Raw genomic sequence first — 13,302 nt, forward strand, 5'->3', positions numbered from 1 at the left:
CCAAACTTCAAGTTTTTTAATGAAACCCTGCTTTACTCAGACAAACATAATTTCTGATATACTTCGGAGTGTAATCTGTTTGAGCTGTGTGAGCATTTATACGAGGGCAAAGCTGTAATGTTGTCACACGTAACATATGTTTAAGATATCATGTCACAACTGCCGCTGCTTTCTGCACCTGTCCGTATAACTGTTTAGTCCCAATTCCAACCAACACAAACAAATGTATAATACACCGTGCCATATGTATGGAGGAACGAAATAGTCCACACCACACTATCGTGTTTCTATCCCATCCTGATCGTCAATTACACGGTGCATATGCCAAAGCTATCGCAAGTTTAATAGACTCCAACCGATTTTCAACTTTAATCATTTGCGGCTGTGTAACTCTTTTTGCAATCAATAGATAAATTGTTCCAATTTTTTTTTAACCTTGCGGACGCTCCGTCTCGTTGGAAGTTTTTAGATTTAGTTTCAACAATAAAACAGGCCAAATGTTCTATAAACGTTAAGTTATATTTTATAAACGTAAATCTTAAAACGTAAAACCCCCAGTTTACTGAAAATGCCCAAAAAACATTCATTGCATTTCTAAATGCCAGTTCCCTCTGATTCCTACCTTTCCTCCATTTCCCGCCGTTTCCTCCTTCTATTCCTTCTGTGCGCGAAGCAGGTCGCAATTTAAACCAATCATCATCACAAACAACGCCCCTCCCACCGCTAGGAGCGCTATCATCACTGTGTTTTCACCATTTTCTTCCGGTTCTATGACACAATAAGCATTGTTACAATATAATGTAAGATGCGTGCTTCAAAACAACTATTTTTCTCAATTGTCATAATGACAACTTTACTTTTTATTTGACAGAAATCTCCTTTGTATTCATCCGTACAAATACACTGCGGCTCTCCAACATCCGGCAAAGGACGGCACGCTCCTCCGTTGTAACAAGGACTCGGCTTGCACTGATCTGATCAAATCCAACAGTCAGAAAGTAAGTGAAGAGTTTTGTTGTTACAAAATATCTCATTGTCTTACGAAGTAAAATTATAAAGAATAAGCATTGGGTTTAATTTAATTATCCCACCTATGCAAAACCTGCCGGGTCTCTCCGGTTTTTTGTCCTTCATAAACGGTTTACAGTGACACGTGAATGAACCTTCTGTGTCGATACAAATCGCCATTTTTACGTCACAATCAGTCATTATTTTCAACGATTTGCATTCTTTTACGTCTGAAAACGGAGAACAGAATTCAGAAAACAGAATTTCTAAACTTTAATATGCGTTTGCAAGACGTAGTACCTCTGACAATGGCGTACTTGGGGTCAAAGGTCACACTTGGCGAGTCATTATTCGGTGTTACGACACCTGGGGGCGATAATTTGTTTAAATAAGATTGAAATTCCGCTTGGAGCGCCCGAGAGTTGGTATTCTGCAAATCAAACAAAGTTTGGGTTCACTAAACAATTAACGTATCGTGCATAACATGTATTCTATGTAAGAACGTTTCCCACCTGTACAATTGCTGGTGGTTTCTTTGTGGTAACGGGAGCCGGTTGCATAAGATCATTGAAATTGAAATCCAATTGTCGTTTGACTCGATTTGCATTAATTGAAGCGTCCAGGACAAGTAAAAAAACAGCGCGTAGTTTCTTACGTAACAATAGGCTTTCCGTTGTGACGTCAACTACAGTTTTCTTCCCAAGAAATGACGTAAAAGCGAAATGCAACTAAAAATTCATCATGTTACATAACGTCAAATTCTATCGAATAATGGAATAATGACTGCTTACCGCGTCACTGATTCTGCGTTTTACCGGTGATTTCCCTATAATGGTACTCTGTGATATGTTGACACCTTTTATCTCCATGACAACCATCTCGCCGGAGAACCTCAACACGTCTGTTACGTCACAGATGTATTGAACAGGCGAATGGTATAAATGGATAATACGACATGTTTACCTTTGCAAACCCCTGTGACGTTCATTTGATCTTTCGGGCAACCTCCTGACGATGACGTCACAACTATAGCTTTCTTCGTTGTTCGGGGTATCCGCGTGGTGGCGGAAGAGAACGTTGTCGTTTGAATTATTGACCTGAAACAGGATTGGACGTTATATCGGGAGTACCGTTTGTAGGTAATTATTTATCCAGCTGTTGTACCTTGTCTGTGTGGTAATTTGCTGTTGATTGGTAAAAGTCTGTTGAATGGTGCTTGAAGGCATTGGTAGGGATTTACCTGTATATGAAAAAAAACATCAAAAACAAATAAAATTAGTTAAATTCTAGGTTTCAAGTTATAGTGGTAGGAAATTACTCGGTGTAATTCTTGTGGGGGGTTCCATAGCTACACAATGTCTTCCTCTCAATAGACAGTATAAACCTCCTTCGTCTATGTAACCTTTCTTGCACGAACATTGATAATCACCGTTTGTGTTCGAACAATCGGCAAACAAATGACAATCGTTTAATTTCGTGACAATGCACTCATCCACGTCTGCAACAAATAGTAATTGTTACTTTGATTTTGGCATTATGACGTCAAAAGTTACTGGATTTGATTTTTGCCCCGGAGAGTAAAGTTGGTGTCGTATTTTAATTAATCTTGGTTTGTGAAAGTTTAATGAAATATAACAGCCTTCAAGTCATGGGCGTCCGTAGGGGGGCGAGGGGGCATTTGCTCCCCCTGTGGAAATAAAAACTATAACACATACTTATCAGGGCTGAGGATTGGCAACACAGAAATAATTTAAAAACAAATTTTTCCTTTTTTTTTTCTGAGGGCGCCTTTATTCCGAGCCAATTTAGCCACCATGCTTTAATGAGTTACATAATGAAGCAACAAGCCTCTGATCATAGTCAACTGACGATGCTTATGGTAACTTACATAAGCGAAATCGATTTTCCACAATAAAATCTGCTGGCGTTAATCAAGAGTATTGTTGTTTCATTATATACACCAACTAAAGTAATTTGCTGTCGCAGATAAATAGACAATGCCTAACCGATAGCTAGATCCCTCTACAGCTATTAAGCAAGTCCTACCTTCAATGAGTTATTTTTACACCGAAAAACGCTTCCTAATCACAAACCGTTTAGGTTGAAGAAACGGATCCAGAATGAAGATTTTTCATTTTCCTCTCCGGTTAAATAAGCTCTCTTGATCAAACTAATAACCCCTGTACTCCGGGCGGTAAAGAATATTAACATCGAAGCCAAAGATCCTGCATATAATATGACGTCATATGTTACACGAAAATACTTAAATAAGAGGAATGACGTCAGTCACCAGCTGATGAGACCTGGTTGGTCGAAACAGTGTGCAAACTGTCTGCAGCTTAAGCTTGAATGATTTTTTTTCATTTAATGTTTGACGCAAAATAAAAACTACGGTTAAACTTTTCCGTTTTGCAATTTAAGATGAGGTTGCTTTAAAAACAAACATAGATAATTTCAACCCATGTGACAGCACTTTTGTATGCTTAATACAGGTGGCAGTGTTCAGTGGGCAATCATACCTCTATCTGGATGTGGCATCAATTTTACCTCTCCAACACTTCCAAACTCAACGCTTGCGTGCTTCAGTAGAACTTGCTGGTTCGTGAAAACCCTTTCTACCTGTTTACAAACAAATCCATGGTTAGTTTTATATTTTCCGCCCACGACCCCCCTTCAAACATTTGTGTAACATGTGGTGACCGTGTGTCCGTAAATTAACAAAGAACTAGAAGGATGATGTCCACGTTTCCACAAATCAATCGTGTTTTCATTAAAAACTTTCCTTGCTTTTACAAAATCAATGCAATTTTTGACAGCTGTTGGAACTTACGTAGTCAGTCAAAATCGACTTCACGTTTTCGTAATATTCTGACGTCACAGATGACGTCACTCCGGGTGACGCAACGGAGGGAAGATGGAGGTACAGTCGGTAGGTCTTTGTTGCTGCGTGGTAAAAGATTAAGTTTATTCTGGGTCCCATACATAAGACTATGCCAGTGGTTTAGTTTGTGAAGGTAAATTTTATGACAAGTAAAGAATTAACCTTTATTTTGTTTAATATTCCAACTATTACATCGGCCGAACCACGCGACTATAATTGTACTTCAATAAAATTTGTTTTTCTTTCTGCAAAGCATCTTCATATTTCCCAATTTATTCCAGAATCTCAACTCACTCATTCTGACTTGTATCGGGAAACTAAATGACGTGTGAATGCGGGACTCCCCCTTCCATCTTTCGGCTACTCTCATCTCGTACAAAAATTTCCTTCGCAAGTTTGCGATGTTAAAGTAGGCGAGATTTCCGACTGCAACCACTTCAGACCATTGTTCCATCTCTACAACGTAGAAATTCAACGTAAAGGAAATTAAACGTGAAGCGACATAAACGTCTTTCACTGTTAAAGGTAAGAAATTTTGAAATAATTGGCAAAACATCAGAACAAAATACATTTAATTGATTTTTTGGCCACCAAAATATCGTATGGATTCACTAACTGCCGGCAATCCATTAATTCACAGTAGAAATTGTTTTTTTTTGCATTAACATTGTTTTGTTTCGCGTAACGCCACATCATCAACTTAAAAACTTTTATGTTGGTTTGATCATTTTCGTGCGAACCTTCAACGCCCTGTGATGACGTTTTATCTAAAATGTCTTTAATTTTTCCCGAATCACTTACTTTTAATTCTATATTGGAAAACATAATTCAAGTTTTCCTCGCTTCCACCGCTAGGTGGCAGCACGCGTTTCCAGGTCAGCCGTGCAATCTTCGGGCCGATCGCAATCGCTTTGATTTCCACCCCCGGAAGTGGTGGGGGCGCTTCAGTGATTGACCGTGTGCTGAAGGTCATTCTTGTCGGTACCGTCCCAACCGTTGTGGTTGTAAGCTCGTCTGCGAAAACCCGGTAAATTAAGCCTGAAACTTTTGCCACCACCAAGTTGCATTCAATCATTTTGTTTTTAACGTCTACATATTTATATAATAGCGGTAGTTAGAATCGTGTGACATATATCCTAACTGCAAAAAAAACAAAACTGTTATCATTTAAATATGGCAACTATGACGTCACAGATACCTTCTGTCATGCAAACTCTTCCAGGTGGAAGCTTGTCATGTTTACTTCGGTCGATGTAATCATCTTTGCACGTGCATTTATACCCGGGTTCCAAGTTGGTGCACTGCGCATGCGCGGAACAGTCTTCCCACGTGGTGTTGCATTCGTTGAAATCTGGAATTTACGAACAAACGAAAGTCAGGTGAGATAGAACTAGACCGAAGTGAGTGGACTGGTTAAATAGTTAATTGTTGCAATAACGCACAAAGTATTTGGTTTGAAAGCGTTTTTGTTAACATAAAATCTGAAATTGAATAGTTAATTGTTGCAAATTGTCAACGTGCTGACGGGTTTTCTCCACAAAACAAACTATGACGAGATGAAGTTTAATAATCGCCAACCTGTTATCAGAATTGTGTCCATGTCCAATCCGAGTTGATCTTCGTACACTGTACTATGTTTAAACAAGTGACTTATCTGCTGAGCTTCAACTCTTGATTTCGACTCGAAGAAAAGGTTGGCGATACTAAACATATATATACCTAACTGTAATTCGATATTATATCGTAATCGACGATAATGAATCGTGAAAAACTTACGCGAAAGTCCCATATTTGTTTCCTGGTTTAAATTCAACTCTGCCAGTCGCCATATATTGCTGAAGATGAGTCAACAAGATACGATCCATCTGAAAGTGATAAACCATTTCAAATAATGAGGGCGATGCAACAGTTTGTATCAACAAACTATCCTGTCTTCATGGCCAACAACGACTTAGTCGCAAATATCGTCAACTTATGTAATAAATACCAAGTCGTTTGTTTCACAAGTTTTTTATTTTAACTATTTTTCGCCCATGTTTGTGAGCATCACCAGTAAACGTAAAACAAACGACTTAGGATTTGTTTCAGAAAATTAACAATAATTTTTAGGTTACGTAATCCAATTAATGACGTCAGTTACAAACCAGTTTTCGAACTAAATCAGCAACCTCTACCGCCCTCGGGTGTTTGGGATCTTTCATGTTATCGGTGTAAATCACCGAGGTCAAGTTCAAGGTCGCAACGTAGATGAAATTACCTGTGACGTAATAATCAATATGCGGATTAGATAGGTCACGTGTGATTTCGAAGTTTATGACCCGTTTTACTCAGCATTTTGTGTATTTATTTCATTGTTTATTTTGCAAATTAATTACTTCTAATCTACACAGCTTAACCGAAGGGAAAGACCCTTCTTACTTGCTCAATTTTGTCCATTTGTGCAAAGACCTTTAACCTTATTCATTGTGACGTAACATACTTGTTGTGACGCTTTTCCAAGCTGTAAAAGATCCATTGTTCCGTCGATTAGCTGAGGCCACTCTACATTCGTAAACTGTGTTCATTCTCAACTTTCGGATTCTTTGGGTCATCACGAAATCATGCGACGTGAAATTCCGTTCCCCGATCTCGACTTTACGCGCTGAGATAAAATATACGAACTTTCTTGTTTGGATGAATTAACACAAACATTTAAGCGTGAACATTTTTGCTTTCCAGGCAACTACGGCTACCAGCTAAGGTATAAGACAAAAAAAACATGCAATACAATGACAAAATAATTTCGTTAAAATACAATAGAAGTTTTAAATTAACCATCAAAATATCTTGTTTTTTGTTCTGATTTTGTTTAAATAGTCACCATTAAACTGAGAGGAAATAGTGATTTAACCAACAAAACATTGAAAATCACATGCCCAAATACATTTGTCCATGTTTACATTGTAAGTTATCCTGTGTTTGATGTCAACCACTTACATTTAAGTGATGAGGGATCTCCTTTTGTCCTCCACTGGATGTAGAACCAGAAGTTGAGCTCCTCCTGCTTCATATCGAACGGAATCTTCCAGCTGAGTGAAATTGTTCGCGGATCGTTGAGAGAAACGCTGAAACTCGTGGGCGAATCAAACCCTGAGCAAGGTGACGTTTATCATTTATAGATTTTATATTGCGGGTAAATATATTGGACCAGAGGAAGGAAGTCGCTCTTATCGTTGCCCACACAGAATTTGGGGTTTAAAACATTCCAAAATCGAATCAAAATGTTGCAGCTCACACGATTGTTACATTGAAATTAGTCACACCAATATTTCTGAAGTTGGCCTCGTTCATTTTACAGCAGACACACAAGTATATGATCATGAGGTGGTAAATAAATGAGACACAATTAAGTTTTGGTTTAACTTCACTCACTCAGGCATTTTCGCCCGGGCATGCGTTGGTAATCTTTGCTGACGTCAATGTTTCCGTTTGGACAACGACATGTGAACGTTCCGGGGAGGTTGACGCACTGGTTGCCAAGGCAATCCTCCATCGGTGTTCCGCATTCGTTGATATCTGGAACGTTTGAGAACAACTGTTTAGTTAAACAAACTACCCTGCGTTTGTAATCCTGCTGTGTTTAGGACAAATTATACGGTCCATTTAACTGCTGTGAAATTTCTTTTTCGCTGAGAATGATTATGGAAACATTGGAAGTGTCTGCCGATGAATTTCACAGCGGTTATATTGGCTATATTGTTTGTCCTAAAGATTTGCAAAGCCGGATTTGTGTATGTAAGATTAGATATTGTATTAGCTTTTAATCCCGTCTAATCACGTGATTTTTACTTACCCGTAACAAAGATGGATTGTCTGTCGATCTTGCCGAGGCTGGGATCGAACCCGGTACCCAATAGTTTCTCAAACGATGTTTGAAGTGTTCGAAGCAAATCGTTTCCGTCCCATCGTGCGTCTGTCGTTATGACGTTGATTTAATGTTTTTTGTAAAGATTTGTAATTGCAAATGTGGTGTAAAAGTACTGACTGGGAGGTTTGGTGAAGACGATACTTTGAACTCTCACGTTTCCGTCACCCACGAAGTTGGATGACGTCACTTGGTGTTGTGTTACTGAAACTCCGCTTATCGTGTTGGTTTTACTGGAAACCTGTCAACCGTAACTTAAACATGAAGCGTCATGTTATTGTGCTTTACTTACCATGAAGTTAAAGTACAACACTTAATTATTGAAACAAATTGTCTGACTTATAAAGTTGTAGTTTAGTTTGCAATCCAGATATATTTGGAAACCGTATTTTCTTACAAACTGGTTGATTCTGGTAATCTTCTATTTCCTCTTTCAAGGTGAAATCGAAGGTCAATTTGTAACGGTAAATTGCTGTGGGGGAAAAATACGATTGTGTTTTCCTATCCTCTGGATGTCAACCAATACAAATTCGCGTTACCTGTTGTGATGCGTTTCCATGGTGACCACGTCCCTTCTTTGACGTCAGTGACGGCTCGTACTCGAAACTCGTAGACCGAGTTACTCGATAACTCGTCCACTTCACCCGACAACTGTGAATTCTTTCTGCGAAAGTAATAAACGCGCGCGTAAAGATTATCACGTCATAGTTCATTCAAAAATTTGCGAGGTGATATTTCAAGGGTCAGTAAAACCGAAATATACGCCCTTGAAAACACGTTTATCATTTCCGCGCGTTGCCTTTAAGCGTCATAATTGAATATTGTGACGTCATTTACCCGTAAACCTCTGTTATCTGTTGTTCTTCATCTTTATCCGAGAGCGATCTTCGTTCGACTTCGTACCTCAATATATTTCCCGCCTTATTTATTGGGCGCCGGAAACGTATCTTCACAACGTTTGAAGAAACGACCTCCAACGCAACACTTGTTGGCGGCCCTGTAAAAGTTACGCATTCACATTTTTTCTGTCCTCCTTTGGACGTACAACAAATAATTTAGATATTTTTTAAATCAACCCGTGTAATTGCCCACCTGTATTTGGCATACACTTGAGGCCAGGAAACCTGTAACCAGTCACACCAACATCAATAGTTTCTCCTCGGCATTCACATCTATACGTCCCGATAATGTCGAGGCAATCCGCTTTCTTGTCGCATTTGATATCTTTCCTTCCACACGGGTCGCTTTCTGCATCAGAACCGAAAATAATTTCTTGTGTTAAATCTGCACTGTGGAAGATCACGGACTGAAACCGTTTTCCAATCTTTCTTTGCCAATTAAGTTTAACAAAAAATGAAAACGAAACCTCAACGAAAATGGTTTTGACCCATTTAGCACGTAAATGTTTCATTACAAAAAAACTATTCGATGCTTTGTAGAGGTTTTGTGTAGGACTTTTCTTAAAGAAGTGTAATGATGACTCGGTTTTATTCAAAATTTAATTCAGTAACAGAACATGCGTATTTACTGAGAGTAAAGCATATCGGTAAATTGTCCCAAAATCTCTTTGTTTAGGATGTTGGTTATAGTAAAACGTTTAATTTCATTTAGATGGACAGAGTATCTAATATTAAACCCTTAGTATCAGATCCGGATTAAAACCCACATTTCTCTATAAATATAAAATATTTTGCTGTCACCGTATGTTTTGATTCTGACTGTGTAGAACAGAAGTTTTTTCACCCATTGTAGTTCAAATATGTCCTGAACCAATCGACTCGTTATGTTCACTCCCATCTCGAACGACAAGTGGTAATAAATCTATCAGAACACGATGTTAATGTCGAGTTTGCAAGGATATTTATATTAATATAACGAGTTAATGGTATATCTGCATTTCCAGTAGGTAAAGCTCCTCGAATCAAAAGCAAAATAAACCTTAATTTATTGACGCTACATCTCTGTTTATAGGAGGGGAATAACCTAACTCGCAGAAGACTTTGGCTAAATTAAACGTCCTCGAAAAAGCTCTGTATGAATGGTTAAAGTAAGTGAAGCATTTACTTTGGTGTTCCCGTTGTTAAGGTTCAGAGCTTTTTCTTCTTCATGGCCGAGATAGGAGAGAGGCATCGCCTTCTTCAACTGTTGATAAATAGCAAGGTTTAAAACATTCCACCTGCATGCGATGAAGGAATTGTTGGAGGCAAATTAATCAAAAGTATTTAATTTCCTTAAGGATTATTGTAATCTTGCGTAATTCTTATGTCTCATGCACTGTTAACCCAATAGTTATAAGGAAATGTTATACCGATGATTCAAACTTTGCTTTGTGACCTTTTTTCTTCAAGATAACAGAAAAATGTATTTGCTTCACGTCTAAAAAAAACAACCGTAAAAAATAACTTTCTCCCAACCCAGGAACGACTTTTCAGTGAAAAACAACCGAGACACCTTAGGTGGTAAGAGCTTGTGACGTCACTCTTCACTTTAAACTTTAGTAAAGCAAACCTTAATATCGTCAAATACACTTTACTGACTTAACAAGCCATGACAGAAACATACAAGTTTTTATCACCAAATGAATAAAGACCAATCTCACCCAACGGCAGTTGAACCCACTCTGAGAACTGTCCGGTAAACTTTGAATTGACCGCAGCCACTCGGAACTGATACACAAAATGTGACGTCAGATCTGTGACGTAGGCACGTCCCACAGAACCTCGTGTTGTAGTCTGTAACAGCAATTACCGATTTTTTCCGTATAATTGATTTGTATTTATGAGACGTGTAGGGCCGGTGACTAATACAGGGATGATTTGAAAACTTACATGTTTAGTGACTGGTAATTATGACGTAACAGACACTGAGCTTTTTGTAGAACATCTAATAAGGGCTTCCATAGCAGTTCTCTGCACCTATGAATTTGCTGCTTGCCGCAATGGCAGCTTTGTCTCTAAACTGGCGCAATTTCATTGAAGCAAAACCCTAACTCCAAATTTGGAATGTCACTACAAGGTCAACCTAATGTTGTTGGGTCAAAACATTTATCAAGCAATCTGCGTTGTGTTGAAGAAGTTACATGGGAAAACCCCAAGTTATTTGTCCTTTGTTTGATAGTCTTTGTTGCCCGTGAGACTGTTTGGTGATTTTGGTATCAAAAAGTTATGTGGAACCACTACCATTATTTGAACCAATTACGTTGCCGTATATGTAACACCACCATGTAGGTCTCATGCTTACGTTGACTATCCTGTCTCTCTTGATTGGTGTATGTTGTACAATGTAGTTCTTCAAAAACCTGGAATTCGTGAATCTTGGCATCAACCACTTCAACATAACCTTGGATTTGGATATTGCTTGGACGGTCAAATTTCTTGGTGGGGTCGGAACTATGGAAATAAACAATTTCATCTATGTCTGATTAATCACAGTTGCAACAGGAAGTTAAACAAAAGAATTATTTTGTCATCAACCAAACGCGATATTGTGAACAGTTATCTGTAATTTATTTGCGGAAGTACTTCAGTTAATGTGTCGCAAAGAGACTAAACCCCAAAACATATGATCATGTTACTCTTGTTTGTCACTTCACCTCCTTCATCTGTTTCCTCTGTGCATGTTTTGTACCAGTTGTCGTCATCAACAGTGACGTCAGGGCGTGGAATGGCACGTAGTCCCACATTAATATATCTCATCGGATGCAAGTTTTTGATAATGTAGAAAGTCCGTTTGTTACGTAACTTCCGGTGATCAATGTTATCTGAAAGAAGAAAGCTTTGAGTCAAAGTATGTGGGGGTTTGGAGTGCTTTATGGCGGCTTGCGAAGTTGTTGGTTCGGTTTTTAAGTTTCTTTTTTTGAATATTTCCTGATCAGGAAACCATTTCGACATTAAACTGCACGAAACTTTCACAAAAGCAGTTTTTTAGCTGAAATGACCCAAGAATAAACATACCTCCTATATTCGTTATCATGTTTCCGTAATCGTCATATCCGCTACCGTTAAGTTGCCCTGACAACCGATCACGTAACGATTTGCCATCGGCATCCTCGCCTTCATATTGCGGTGATGTCACGTTGTCAAGGTCGTACCAACTGATGATGTAATTCGATACTGTTTGATTCTGTAAGTGATAAATGCATTGGACTTCAGGGTTTTTGCAAACTAAGTTTAAATGTGTGTTTACCAGGTCGCCTCGCGATTGGACAACAACTGACCACGTGACGTTGATGACGTCATTCTTGGCCTTGCATTTGAAGTTAGTGATGCGGAACGTAGATCCTTGAAGGGGAAACAAAATACAAGTAAGTCGGTCTCATTCTTAATTATAGGAAAATAACTAAACGTGTCTGAAAGTTGGTTTGGACGAAAGCCACAAAGTGTGAAATTTATTTTGTGTTTTTCGGCCAAACTGCCTAAATGGGTTAAACACTAGCATGTGTGAACAACTTATGTCCAAGCTGGGTTCTAACGTCTTAACTAGCTTATCGCCTGCCCTCTCTTCTAACTACTGGTGTTTCAATGAAACTCGAATCCAAACCTTTTGTGTGCATTATGTAAGACATGACTGTGTTGAATACGACAAAATATCTAAAATAATTAATACAAGTCGTACGTATGCAAACATTTCCTCACTACAAACTGTCTTTATTCTCCTGACTAAAGCAACTACTGTTTCGTTAACAAAAAACACTTGGTTTAAAAAGAAACCTTCACAAAAACTTACCGAATGCCAGCAAAAACATAAAACAGTGAATGAACAATTTCCAGAATTCAGCCATCTTTGGCTTCGCGCACAAACCAAGTTGACTCCAAGGGATTTTGTTAATTGTGATGTAATAACCACCTTCTCATCCAATCATCATACTTGCATGTGTAATTATCAGAACCCTCTCCTACGCCTGTTTTGTGACGTCACAGTGTAATTCTCTGTCCTTGTTTGATGACAAATTATGTCACAAAGTTCAAAGAAAAACAAACAAAAGAATTCTGTGCGTTGATTTTAACATAAATTAATCCCTTTTCACTTTTTATTTTGCGTCGCAAAACTGGTTTCGAAATTTCTGCTCAAATATTCTCTCCAAAAGAACTGTGGAAACTTTTACATTTTCTCGATCAAGAAGATAAATTAAATTCCAACTCACAGTAAAATCTTACAGTGCTAAAAGCTTTCGCACTGTTGAAAGAAACTTGTCTGGCGAGTCCTGTGTGAACGTGTAGGTTTGAGCCCCGGGCGATCCAACTTACCACATAACAATGGAGGTGGTACGAAGGTTGCTGGTTCGAATCCCAAGGTTTCCTCCAAAAGGTTAATTTCGTTTTATTCACGCAAGTTTATATATTTAAGTATTGGCGACATAAATTTGCCATAGAAGCGAACACAGCGTGGAATTTTTATGCAGTTTTATTGGTTCTTTGACTTTGCCAAGGTCATGAATGTTGATACAATGGTGGACACTTAAAATTGGTATTTTACTGCCGCTAGGTGGCAAAAAAGAGCAAACACAGTT

The 13,302-nt window shown here is 38.5% G+C and overlaps 1 pseudogene across 1 annotated transcript; it reads right to left on the reverse strand.

Moving 5' to 3' along the window:
• Positions 1–304: 304 nt before the first annotated feature.
• LOC145908828 (uncharacterized) lies at positions 305–12,573 on the reverse strand (annotated as a pseudogene). The gene is made up of 37 exons (XR_014403037.1): positions 12,519–12,573; positions 11,979–12,073; positions 11,747–11,915; positions 11,386–11,553; positions 11,034–11,182; positions 10,393–10,525; positions 10,102–10,169; positions 9,858–9,935; positions 9,494–9,614; positions 8,886–9,041; positions 8,631–8,790; positions 8,333–8,457; positions 8,195–8,265; positions 7,914–8,034; positions 7,722–7,841; positions 7,301–7,444; positions 6,866–7,018; positions 6,369–6,530; positions 6,034–6,146; positions 5,666–5,754; positions 5,468–5,592; positions 5,088–5,240; positions 4,691–4,903; positions 4,184–4,345; positions 3,839–3,951; positions 3,528–3,627; positions 3,102–3,233; positions 2,327–2,506; positions 2,173–2,248; positions 1,972–2,105; positions 1,800–1,909; positions 1,521–1,736; positions 1,309–1,438; positions 1,092–1,238; positions 858–974; positions 623–768; positions 305–392 (listed from the first exon to the last, which is right to left on the reverse strand). The product of XR_014403037.1 is annotated as an uncharacterized LOC145908828 (transcript).
• Positions 12,574–13,302: the final 729 nt, after the last annotated feature.

Source organism: Ascidia mentula, chromosome 7 (assembly GCF_947561715.1).
Source record: "Ascidia mentula chromosome 7, kaAscMent1.1, whole genome shotgun sequence".
In the NCBI taxonomy this organism is placed as follows: domain Eukaryota; kingdom Metazoa; phylum Chordata; class Ascidiacea; order Phlebobranchia; family Ascidiidae; genus Ascidia; species Ascidia mentula.